Consider the following 12679-nt stretch of genomic DNA (forward strand, 5'->3'; position numbering starts at 1 on the left):
ATGGTGAGATTTCGCTAGAATACTCTTTCAGCCTCCAACAGTATGCAGCTCAGCAAATCTGTGCCTCTCAAACCATATTTCAGTGATCTAAATCAAACATTGATGGGGCTTTTGTGGGTTTGTAAAAGGACTCTGGATGTGAGAATGTAGTTTCAAATTGTCAACATAAAAGTCAGGGAAAATAAAGGCTGCAGTCTGAACCATGAAGTTATTTTGGTCCATGCCAAATTACTCTTTAGCTTGAGCACAAGCACAGAAATCTAAAAGCTAACACAGCCTCTCTTGGAAAGCTTTGTATAATTTAAAACACAGTCATACTACAAAGCCAGTTTTCATCTCAGCTCAGCAACTCTCTTCATGATAGGCAAGTGCCTTTCAAAAAAGCTGCCAGAACAAACCAGCTGAGATACAAGCTCCCTTTCCCTCCTTTCTCCTAATGATTGGAAGAGAAACGATTCCTCTTAAAATGAATTTTTGGTTCACAGATTTTAATGCAACATCTTTTTTTAAAAAAAATAAAAATCCTAAATAGCCTCATTAAGAGCTCTGATTTTCAAGGCTCAATGATCAGAACTCTGAGATTTGCATTCCAGAGAAGTGCCTGCAACTGAAGCACCCAGAATGACTAGCTGAAGATTTAGGAACTTGGTTTTTGTATAAGAATTGGGCTTTAAGAACTGAGAACTTGAATAAAACCGGAAATCTAACGAAGTAATGCAACATTAACATTTGCTATGTTGGGAATAGTTTCTAATCACTGCTATTTCTCAGGCTTTTCTTGCGGTACTTTGATGGTGTTTCTACTGAATTTCTTACCTCCGCTCATAAGACATTACTGCAGTAAAAGGCTCTTCATGATTCACTAAGGGCAGAAAAATAATGGAGGGGAGACTTTAAAAAGAGCAACTGTTGTGCATTCTCCAACCATTCCACTGGAGCCGAGTTTTTAATTTTTGGTAACCAGTAGAGTTATGAATATATATGCTTCCAAACTGGAAGGTGTTTTGCAAGTTTTGCTTAATGATCAGTATTGAGAGGTCATATTAGAGATCATTCTATGAGAAATATTCACCCACAGAGAGCTGGGTATTTTAGTTCTTTAATGATCACCTGTGCAAGTGCATTTTGGAGCACTGGTTCTGGAATTTCACCTATATACTTGTTGTGAGGTCACTCGATGCACTTTTCTGAACGTGTATGTAGGACTCAAATACAGATGGTCTTTTGTACAGGGTACTTATGTAACTAAACTCTGAGGAATTATTTGCAATTTGTTTTTAGTTTTGAAAGCTGCTGCTTTTACCTGCCCTGCCAACTTGTTACCATACATTAATTTGTGTGTCTGAAAACTATCTAATTTTTCCAATTATGCCAGTTCATATGCTGTTTACCTACAGCGCTTGCACAGCCTGTCTTTATACCATAACAGCTACAGCAAAGTACCAACAGAAATAATGGCATGTTTTCCTGACTTGACAGCATCCCTCCCTCAAATTCATGAAACTACACCAGAAACATAAAACACAGGAGTACTGTCATTAAAAACAAAGTGTGTGTCATGTGGAGAAACAAAGGAGAGGGGCAGCTGTAATCCAGCCCATAGATATAATTTACAGCTGATTTTCCAGTGTCATAATGAATTGTTTCTCTACCGAACTTAGGCCAGCTTCTGTGGAGGCACATTAAATACAATAGTAGGCAACGTGTGTGACAAACAGGGTAAAGCACAAACCATTTGGCCCACGATAAGAATACAGCTTTGTGTTTCAACAAAAGAATTGGGAACTGGAAAGCTTTATGAGACTTGGGCAAAAATTTTGAAAAAGGAAAATTCCAGCTTTATTATGGAATGGCAGACACTCCATACCCCAGTGATGGTACATTTTGCTCTCTGTCATCAGTTCTAGGTTTTACAAATACAGAAGTACTTCATTTCAGTTGGGTCTTACAAATTATATCTGGAATTCAGCAACTGAGCTGGATTATTTAAGGTTTCTACCATTTCTCTAGGAATAACAGTTCTCAGTCACATGTAGCTAACAACTTTTATGATGATATATGAGCCAAGATGAAACTCAGCAGTTTTCCTTGATCATGCTGGCTCTGTACTATTAAAAGGACTTCAAATATCAATACTCCTGTTAGCAATTTACATTATGAAATGTAATAACTGTGGCATAAAAATGCTCTTTTAACTGATTTTTTTTTTTATTTTTCCTAGCTATAGATATGTTTGAAATATAAGTGTTGTAAAAGATTTTCCCTATGACATTCTAGTGACTGGGCAGGACTGAGTACCAAAAAAGCCTGTAATTCGTATTTTTAGCTGCTACTGGAAGTCAGAGAAACAGACACCTTTACCATATGTCTGAATAAACATGCCGTTTTCCCACAAGATTTCACCTGAGTATTTGTGTTGATAGTCACACTATTATAAAACTATACTAACCTAATGCTTCTGAAGAACTAGATTTAACTTGGTTGAAGGCATTTGATTGTTTAGTGCAGCTGCTACTGAGATAAAGACAGTATCAGAACAAATATTGTACACTGAAAATCTTTTTGCTTTAATACGAAGAATGAGATAGACAGGACAAGAGGCAAAGGGCACAAATTTAAAACCTGTAACTTCCATCTGAACACAAGAAAACACTTTTTTACCGTGAAGGTGGTCAAACATTGAGACAGGCTGCCCAGAGAGGTTACAGAATCTCCATCTTCAGAGATATTCAAAAGCTGCCTGGACACAGTCCTGAGCAACCTGCTGTAGCTGACCTTGCTTGAGCAAGGGGGTGGACTAGATGATCTAAAGAAGCACTGTCAAACCTCAGCTATTCTGTGACTCTGACTGTAGGAAGGAAGGTGAATTCTTCCTTGTTGATGGGGGTCTATTAGCCAGAACAACAGCAAGAACATAGCAGGGGTCAAAAATAATCTGAAAACAACAGCGCCGCACTCTGACGAGCTGAGAATGCAGCTTCAGGGAAAAAAAACCCATATCTTAGGGAGATGAAAGTCTGAAAAATCTCTCTCCTATCACAAAGAACCTAACCCAAAAGTGAATGCTGACCTGAGGAGTCAGCCATGTGGATATTCATTCACAGACTATGAACTCGTGTAATACTTTTGGAATAATATAACTCAGAATTTGATAAGATTCAGTTATAACTTGACTTTGTAGACATGAACAAATGGTAACCAAAGTATATTTTTCCCCTTAATATTCCCATATACTAATACCTCCTTTATTGAAATAAAAATATACTAAAAATCAAATTAAATAGGTTATTTTCTTTGTCCAGCCATTTGCAAGTTGTTTTCCTCTTCTGGTACTTTAGAAATCACAATGGAAGCACCTTTTTCCCTCCACACCTGTAAATAAAATCCAATTTTAAACTCATCAATTTTGTCCATCTGACAGAAGTAAGATTTCACTAGTTAAAATAAATGCTCATTGATAAAATTAATATTCTTAGTTACGGGTGGTGTCTTTCTTGATGTTCTATAGTCAATAGCAATTCCTCTCCTCCTCTATATAAAGAAATACAAATGCATGTATTTTTATAGTTTTTATTACTAAGCAGTTCTACTAGAAATTTATTTGGTTGATGTTAGCAAAAATGTATGTGAGTATGTTGGCTGTGGTATGTTATTCTGGAACAAGAAGATTGTTGGCTGCCCAAGGAAACTCCTATGATGCTAAGGAAATAGCCATGAAACTTCTGTGTGCTTTCAGGGTGTATGGTGCTCATTTACATTACTTCCATCAGAATAACGATGTCTGCTTTAACTGAAGCCTTTTGCCACTTGACACAATGTGCAGATGTTCTTGGAAGCATGGGTGTCCCTCTTCAGCTGAAGACAATGCAATAACTATAGCATGATATTGATTTAAGATTTACTATTTTAAGACAAAAAAAGTAAGAGTATCCACATTTTGGACTTGCATAGCAAGAGATGTAAAGTAAGAGCAGTGTAATTACTCTTGTGACAATTTATGTGCAGATCAGCACCTAAACTGCGTTCACTGTCAAACTGAACCTGAATTTCAGGCGGGTGGTCCTCCCTGCAGCGCCCGGGTTCCTGCAGACGAGGAGCATGTCAGCCTGGCAGTTTGGACTTCTCCATGCAGCCCTGGCTGTGAAAGTGATTACCTTCCCAGGCCTTTCACCCTTCTCTGAACTATTTCTCCTCTTCAGCATCTGATGCTTTTGTCTTGATTGAACGGGACAAAGAAGCCAAGTTCCCTCTTTGTCTTTCTTCAGGAAAGAGTCACAGGTCTTCAATTACACAATAGTCCAACTGTTCAGAATATTTTCTGAATTGGAGGGTTAAGGTAGAAACCTTACTACAGGCTAGACTGCAATATCTAGAATTCTACCAAAGATTTTTGTTTACAATAGATGTTTGCCATGTTTTGCCAGAGGTTTGAACAGTTTACAGCTTTTCCTAAACAAGAAGCAGGTACAGAAAAGCTGACATTTCATCTGTTCTTTTTCAACAAATTGGAGTAAAGAACATTATTTGTCAGCTATAATGTGAATTTCTCATTTCCCCTTTACTGAATTTCAGAAGCAAAGTACTGTGTTGAGACTGAAGTGATCTCCAGGTAAAGTATCTTTTGAGAAAACGGTGGTGCTCTAAATACAAATTTGGAATAATACTAGAGGGTTTTCAGCTGTAACTTGGGCAATTTCTCACCAAGCCTAGATGATGCTTTATTTCTTTGCAATACGTTAAACAGTTTGTATTAAACAAAAGAAAAGCAACAGGAAAAGTAATATATATTACACAAAATAGTGCTTTCTCAATCTCTGAAGTTGTTGTAGTCAGATTTAAAAATATTTTTCCCCTCTGTCCTATTTTACTTTTCTATTACTGTCAGCAAATTTGAAGTCTTCTGCAAATTTAATAATTTATATCCTTTTGACGTAACCGACCTCTGTATTGTAAGAAAGTATTGTCTGCCAAATACTGCTTTTTCAGTTTTAAGCTTGTCTGCAAGCTGTAAAGAGGCAAACATTTACCTAGCTCATATGAAGCTTTCACATAGTTTCATTTTTGTCTGTCTTATTCCATGGAAGAGTGGGGACCAGCACAAATGCTAATATCTGATACTATGGAGCATATCCACTGGAAGTTCCAGAAAAATCAGTTCTCAGGCCAAAAGAATCTGTATCCACATTAAGGATAAGTGACAAATGTTTGGACATCTCCTTGGGCTCCTATAACAGCTTCCTGGCATTGTAAAAATAATTATAATGACAAAGGATAAAATTCTTGTGACTGACAGGAAATTTTTATGCAGAGATAATGTAGACCTTAGGAAAGTGGGTATTCATCTTAAATAGTCTCAGCCATTGAAAACTTAGTTGTCTCTTCTGAACTATCTGTGTGCCCTCTTTAAACACCTCCATCCCAACTCATCCCCCTCTGAGATAGGTGTCAAAGATTAGCCAGAACAAGCCACCCTCTAGGGCTGCCTATCTGTCTCCACACTAAAGAGAAGGCATAGGTGACTAGCAGAAACAAGGTGTAAAACTCTTGCTAAGCTTACCTGGGTTGAATCCACCCTCAGGACATAGCTATGGGAGAAATACAGCACACGGGAAAAAAAATTCATTATGCTGTGGTCTGGCTTTTTTTAACATCTTCACTTTTTCTGTTCACTAGTACTGGTGGACCCAAGAAACAGGACTTTGAATTAGTCTTGAGCTTTCCATTAATATTTGGACTACCTCACACACCTCTTCAACAGTAGACTATTACTAAAATGTACATTCAAACCATACAGGAGACTGTGCTCTGTGTATTGAAAGAGATTTCTTTTTAGGAAACAGTGTAATAGAATGCTACGTTAAAAACCAAATCTCTCCTTAAATACCTAAAAACCTCCAAGTCTTGGGGACAGTGCCAGCAAAAATAAACTGTAAGGTTCTTACTACTGTAGCCATAGATAATGCAGGAAAATTACTGCATCCGTTCCTAAAGTAATCTTGAAGAGTCTTCATGTCTGCAAGAAAAACTAGTAAAAATCAGCAGTACAGGAGCTAGTGAAATAATTTCCAAACAGTTCCAGTAAATAACAGTATTAATGCAAATACGGAGCCATTGCATTGTGTCATTTGAAAACGTTCCTTGCTTGCAATCCTCTGTTTTCATGCTTCTGTGATGACTTATATCAGTAGTTTATCTATAAAAGTGTGGTGTTGCTGAGTCTAAAAACAAGAGCTTCTACTGCTGGAGCTAAAGAATGAGGTTGATTAACTTGCAGGGGTTAAGCCAGGCTAGGTATTAGGGAGGAACAAAATGACCTGTGCCATAACTGGCAGCGCAGTTCTGACGTGGTGTATGTTATTAGTAAACAAATGTGCAACAAACAGATCATTTGTCATAGAAGCCCTTAAATTGTCAGAGGTACTCCTGGTTTTTAACTGTATATCTCCCGTTCATGGTCAAAATCAGTCTATCTTTAGCAGGAGACAGGGAGGACAATTTCATACTTGAGTTTCCCAGAGGTAAGAGGGTGCCTAGATGTCCTGTGTATTCTGAAATCTCTTGCAAGGTCCAGGAGCTGGGGAGATAACCAACAAGGGGAAAAAGTTAATGCTAACAGAAATCAGATAATAACCACTCTCCCCCTTCTGTTATGTAATGTACTATCATTAGGTGATGAGTGAAAAGAGAAGGTATTAGTGCCAAGGGAAGAATGAATTAGCATTGTATGAGGCAGGAGATTGACACTGTTTAAATTCAGGATACAACTTTACACTGACTGATTTGTTTGCCAAAAGATAGATACTACTGAGTTGATTTAATTTCAATCTTCTTCCTTCACAGACATTACCAAGAAAACCTTTTTAACAACCTGTCCCCACCTGAGGAACTTTCTGCTCTACTTTGTACAGAGTGCTTGGCTCTGGGTCTCCCTGAAGAAAAATAATGGCTATTAGGTGACAAGGTTTAACAGAAAAACACCACCCAGACACGTGGAACCAGGTACATGTAAAACTTCTATTCTATAACTCTTCTTTTACAGCCACCTGCACTATCTTTTATATCAAAGTCCCAAGCCTTGATTTACATAGGCATGTGATCTTTGTATTGCTCTGTCCCGCAGCTGGTGGAGGTGGCACATCCTCATTTTTGAGAATTAACATAGAAACATAGCATCATAGAATAGTTTGGGCTGGAAGGGACCTCTAGATGTCACCTAGTCCAACCCCCCTGCCCTGGGCAGGGACATCTTCAACTGGATCAGGTTGCTCAGAGCCCCGTCCAGCCTGACCTGGAATGTTTCCAGGGATGGGGCATCCACCACCTCTCTGGGCAACCTGGGCCACTGTTTCACCACCCTCAGTGTAAAAAATGTCTTCCTTAGATCTAGTCTAAATCTACCCCCCTTTAGTTTAAAGCCATTCCCCCTTGTCCTGTCACAACAGGCCACAGACATTTGATAACCTGATGTTAAGTAAGATTTTCCCCAAAATACCACTTAAGTACTTAAAAAAACTGGCCTTGAAATATGGTGTAGGTTATCAGTGCTGACAGCCTAATACAAAGTCTAATTATTATAGCTGTGTGACAAAAATAGTGAGGGACTTAAAAGTGCAGGTGATGAGTTAAATACTACATTGAGCAAAATGTCTGTGGTCTACCAAAGACATAAGCTGTCAGACACCTGTATAATAGCATGCAGAAAGTAACCAAAGATATATAATCTGTACTGAACAGAGGTGCTAATGACTGAAGTATGTGTATTCAACATATAAAGTAATTCCAAAGTGCAGAACGGGAGATGATAGCTAGAGGAACATGTACAATGCATAAGTTACTAGTTAAAAACATAAAAAGAGCTGGAGTCTGTAGCCTTTGAATTCAAGAGATTGAAGAGCTGGATCTGGTTGTATGGGACTTAGTCACAAACCCAGAGTGCACGCTACTGCCCTGAATGAAACATGAGAAATCCAGTACTAAGTAAACCCACATACCTGCGCACCGCAAAGAATCTGGAACCTGCAAGTGGTGGGATGAGGAGCTGTTGCAGTGATGGAGGAGCCTCCACAGTGCCAGCAGCAGACTGTGGTCCCTGGAGAGCAGTAGCAGCCAGGGGCAGAGCAGCTTGTGGCCACTGGCAGAGTCAAGCTCTGGAAGGAGCAGTGAACATGAAACACCACTCTTACCTTTGAAAAAACACTGCTGCACATGCATGAATTTTCCATTTTTGTACTAATTTGTACTTTCCAAAGTTTAGTGCAAATTCCTCTTACATAGAAGGTGGATGGAAAGCACCTAACATTTAACCGAGTATTAGAAAAACATAGTAAAGGGGAGAACAATACAGTGGCACAGGAGACAGACAAGAGCAGAGGAAGGGAAGGAGACATATCAAGGAATTGACTAAAGCAAGCAGTAACATACCATTCATCTGACAACAGTAACAAGAGGTGCCAATCCTTTACTCTCTAGGAGCAGAAATAAATCTACTTACAGTATTAATCAGTAATGCTTGAAATCAATAATACATAACAGACTAATGGATCTGAAAAGTCATTAGTGGTGTGTAGGAAGCTTACCTCCTAAAAGTAATCTGCATGAACATTAACATTAGAGCTAGTCAGAGAATGGATAATCTTGCCTGTGCAAAAACTGGTATTATATCTTCAAGTGATATGAAAAGCATAAATTCTGATTTTTTGCATGACAAGAAAAGTCAAAATAAGTCTTTTGATAGGTACCTTTCAACATTTTTGCATGAAGCTTCTAAACTAAAAATATGTTTATTTCAAAAATATTGTGAAAGAATGCAGATATTCAGACTTTTTCAGGATTACATCAGTAAAATTACTGGAAAAATACCTAGTTGAACTGTCTTTTGCTAAGGGACAACTATTTACAAATTTTTTAGGAAAGCTGCAACTAGCACCAGAAGTTAATGATGTGGGAAAGAATGAAATATAGTGACTATGCCATCTTGCAACCTTTCCCTTTAGCTAGATAAAAAGCCAAATAATTTTATCTATTCTATCTAGATAATAAAAGGCTGTTCCATTACAGGAATGTTTTGTTGCAGATGTTTTCTTATTCTTTAAACAGAAGGGAAAAAGCTGCAAGGGCTGTGATAAGCGTAATAAGTCAGATCAAATGTATTTTTTATAAGGAATATCTACTGACACCAAATATGTTGATCTTGCTAATGGTTCTGGCATAACATTTATGTGAGAGGATTACAAATTTGTAAAGCAAGTATGTCACAGCAATCATCTGTTCAAAGAAGGGACTCCTCTGGAAGAGCAGCTGCACTTAGGCAGGAATGGCCTTTGACTGTCCGAGGCAGATGCAAAAGGTTCCTTCCAGGCTCTGCTCACCAAAAGACAGATATCCCTATTAATGAGTAGCATAGAAACAGAATGGGAGGAGGTGTCTTTCTCATTCCCACCACCCATGAAGGGGGAAAAACTTCTAAGATAGTTTTCTGAAAAAAAAATTTTTGAAATTCCGTATGAAATATTTTTAAAGGCAACAAGCAGACTTTTGAGAGCTCCAAAAGTTAACACAAATGCTGATCATATTACTTACTTTCTCACTCTAAAGGAGATTTAGTAACTTCAGGCCTCACTCCTAGTTTGCTTTCCTTTGTTTTATCCCTTTGGTCCCTTTCTTTTCTTTCTGTTTGTGCCTAGAAGTTGCTGTTTCCTTGAAAGGCAGGTTAAAAAACTGAGTGTGAGCTCTAACCGGAAATAACAAATGAGGTTAAATTCACTTCTAAAGCAAATTCTATTAACAAAACTGGTTTCTGAAAACTGGGCAAGTTTCCAGAAGTGTTTATAGATAAAAAGGTATAAAATAAGATAGCAGAAGGTCTGTAAGAGCCCATGTGATAACTTAATATAACTGGTATCACTTAACCTCTATCAAACCTGATAAGGACATGGAGCTTATGGTAACTAAAACTAAAGCATATGCTAAGTCATATTGATTTTAATAGTGTTTATGTGTGTGGTAGATTAAGGCATGTTTAGTTTTAACAGCCCCTTTGCTGGTTAGGAAAGTATTGATATGCCCATTTCACTGACTAACATAGATCCTCACTAAACGAGTGAATAATTTAGAGCACTCAAACCCTAGAGGTCTGGCTATAGTCCACTGAACTGGACTAAAGCATACTCCTGTAAAAGCAAAAACTCTCAGGTGAGTTCTTAATCATGAGAGCTGCAGCCATCCCTGAACATATGTGCTAAATCCCATAACGGTAGGCATTGGAGGGGGGTGTGTTCTTTCAGGAGTTAGTATATGAAGAGAAGAATCACTTTATATGGTATCATTCATACCAATCTACCAGTTCAGAAGATGTCATCCCAAGGGTTGGAGTCCTGTTGAAAAGAAATTGTGAGTATAACTGGAAGAAATTAACAGTAGGATGGTCTCAGAAAATTACACTTGGAATTATTTAAGTAGTGTTCTGTGAAAGCTTGAGAGTTCAAGCAACAGTTCATTTACCCAACTTATGCTGTTCTTGTCACACTATAAATATTGCCTTAGTGATGAAGTAATTTCTTTTCTTACCTTTTTCACCTGACTGAGTTCTTTCTCATTCCCACCCAACTTATTGTTCTTTCATTTTCCTCCCATCCTTCATTTCTTCCTTCCTTTCTCCCAGGTGGTATCTCTCATTCATTCCTCTTTCTTATCCTTTCTTCATTTTGATATCTTTCAGTCTCTGTAGAAGAATAAATACTTAGTTTTGTAGGAAATTGGAAAAGCACAAAAGCAAGCTATTTTTCTTAACGGGGAAGTGGTGGACCATATCTGCAGCAAACTAATCTCTGGGAGTCTAACTGTCATTGCTTGGAATAATTCAGTTTCCTATCTGCCAGTCCCAATCTAATTTTGTGTTCGCGTTCTTTGCACACCCAGCAAGCTAACAAGTACACAAACTTTGTAACAAGACTTTTAAAAAGCTTTCACTGCAATATTTGGCACAGACTTAGGGACTTTTTGTTATCTAATGAAGGAAGCCTCCATTGTAGAGGATGACATTACTTAATGTTAAGATGGAAACAAGGAAACATGGTTTTCCCCCAGAGAGTAAAGGCATATTACTGCATGTTGCTGCATATAATGCACTATTTGAATTCCAATCATTTGGAAAAGCCTACACTTACTCTGAAAAATAACCAACAGTTTAAAAAGGGTCCCCGCCCAGTGCTAGAAGAATGTAACTATATAGGAGCTATTTCATAGATACAGCTGTTTTGTTAAATAGATATTGACCTGGTTATTTGTAAACTAGCTCTAAAATAGCATCATTCTCGTTTTAGAAGCTAAATAAGGAGAATGGAGGTATTTTCTTTTAACAAATAGTATTAAGTTAAGGGGAGCTTTGGTGGTACTTAGTGAACTACTACAGAATCCGTTTTACAGTCTAATACAGTCTATTGAACAGTAAACAATGAAACTGGGTTTGTGCGCATTGTTCATTTGATTACATTGTTCAAGCAAATGCAATCACAGCAAGATTAACTACCTTCCAAGATAAGACACAGGGCTCAGCCAGAGGCAGCTGTTAAAGTTTTATATCTTTCACAAGCAATTAACTGTTTTCAGGTAAGCACTATCTTATAAGGAAGGGGTGGGGGGTAGCTTGTTCTGCATGAAATAAGAGGGCAGATTCTGACTTCTTTGAATACAGTTTCATTTGAATTGTTGTTAATTTTTAATTTGAAAGCATTGACAAGGTACCGTACCTTTACTTACAACCTATTTTATCACATGACAAAACTACAGTGCCTTGTCTCCATCTCTTCTGCAGCAGGATACCCAGTGTACATTTGTTACATTATAGGAAGTATCTTTAAGTGAAATGATAGCTCCAACTAAGCAAGACTTTCTGATATAGTACAGCAAAAAGTATTTTAGGAAAGAGCCCAAGTCTTTAGAAAGACTTCTTGCCCACTCATTCTTTTGTTCTAGATCTCATGCTCTGCAGTCACCTCTCTCCTTTCTTCATTGTCAGCTGTGATGAAAGACATACCAGAACCTTCTGTGACTATAGAAAAGTAATGTTCTCCTCTTGGACCTGTCCCTTCCCTTAATGGAAGCTGCAGAGGTCCATGTTTTTCAAACTTCTCTCCCTTCCTTCTACTTTGGAAGCAATGTTTGGCATAATCTCAGTTGTATACCTCTTTATTCCCCTACTATCACTTGGTCTGAGCAATTCTCAGTGCTTGAAAAGCAAGTTACACCATGACTTACCTACCATTCGTTAATACAATTAGATTATATTATTTGTTAGATTATGATTAATCACTAAGTAGATCTCTAGGAAATTTAATTTTAAGAGAAGCACATACTGCTTCTGTTACTTCTCCAAGCCACCTGCTGTAGTGCAGCTGGAAATGGTTCAGCTATTATGAAACAGTATCATATGATCACATATGTTTTTCCTAGCCAGCTTATCAGTTTGATTATAGCAAGAGGAAAAAATAGCAGCAAAATAATTTCTTAATTGTTAGAGAAAATATTGAATATTCTGACAGTACTGATCAGGAGAGCTGGGGCATAAAAAAATATCTGAAGTGTGAACAACTGGTGAGGAACACCATCTCATAGTCATTCACCCTTTAAGGAAGTTCCTCAGTTGGGAGCTGCAGAAAGATTCGTGACACCTTTATGGACA

General features: G+C 37.9%; 1 protein-coding gene across 2 annotated transcripts in view; it reads left to right on the forward strand.

Annotated features, from left to right (window-relative positions):
• The window catches only part of WAPAL (wings apart-like homolog (Drosophila)), a 159698-nt gene that overhangs the window by 45212 nt on the left and 101807 nt on the right, over window positions 1–12679 (forward strand). For both annotated transcript variants that reach the window (XM_009334640.1, XM_009334642.1), the window contains exon 2: window positions 6841–6999. The gene's annotated coding sequence lies outside the window, so the exon portion shown is untranslated. The remainder of the gene's footprint in view (window positions 1–6840; window positions 7000–12679) is intronic.

The sequence above is a fragment of the Pygoscelis adeliae genome, unplaced genomic scaffold (genome assembly GCF_000699105.1).
Source record: "Pygoscelis adeliae isolate BGI_AS28 unplaced genomic scaffold, ASM69910v1 Scaffold361, whole genome shotgun sequence".
Lineage (NCBI taxonomy): Eukaryota > Metazoa > Chordata > Aves > Sphenisciformes > Spheniscidae > Pygoscelis > Pygoscelis adeliae.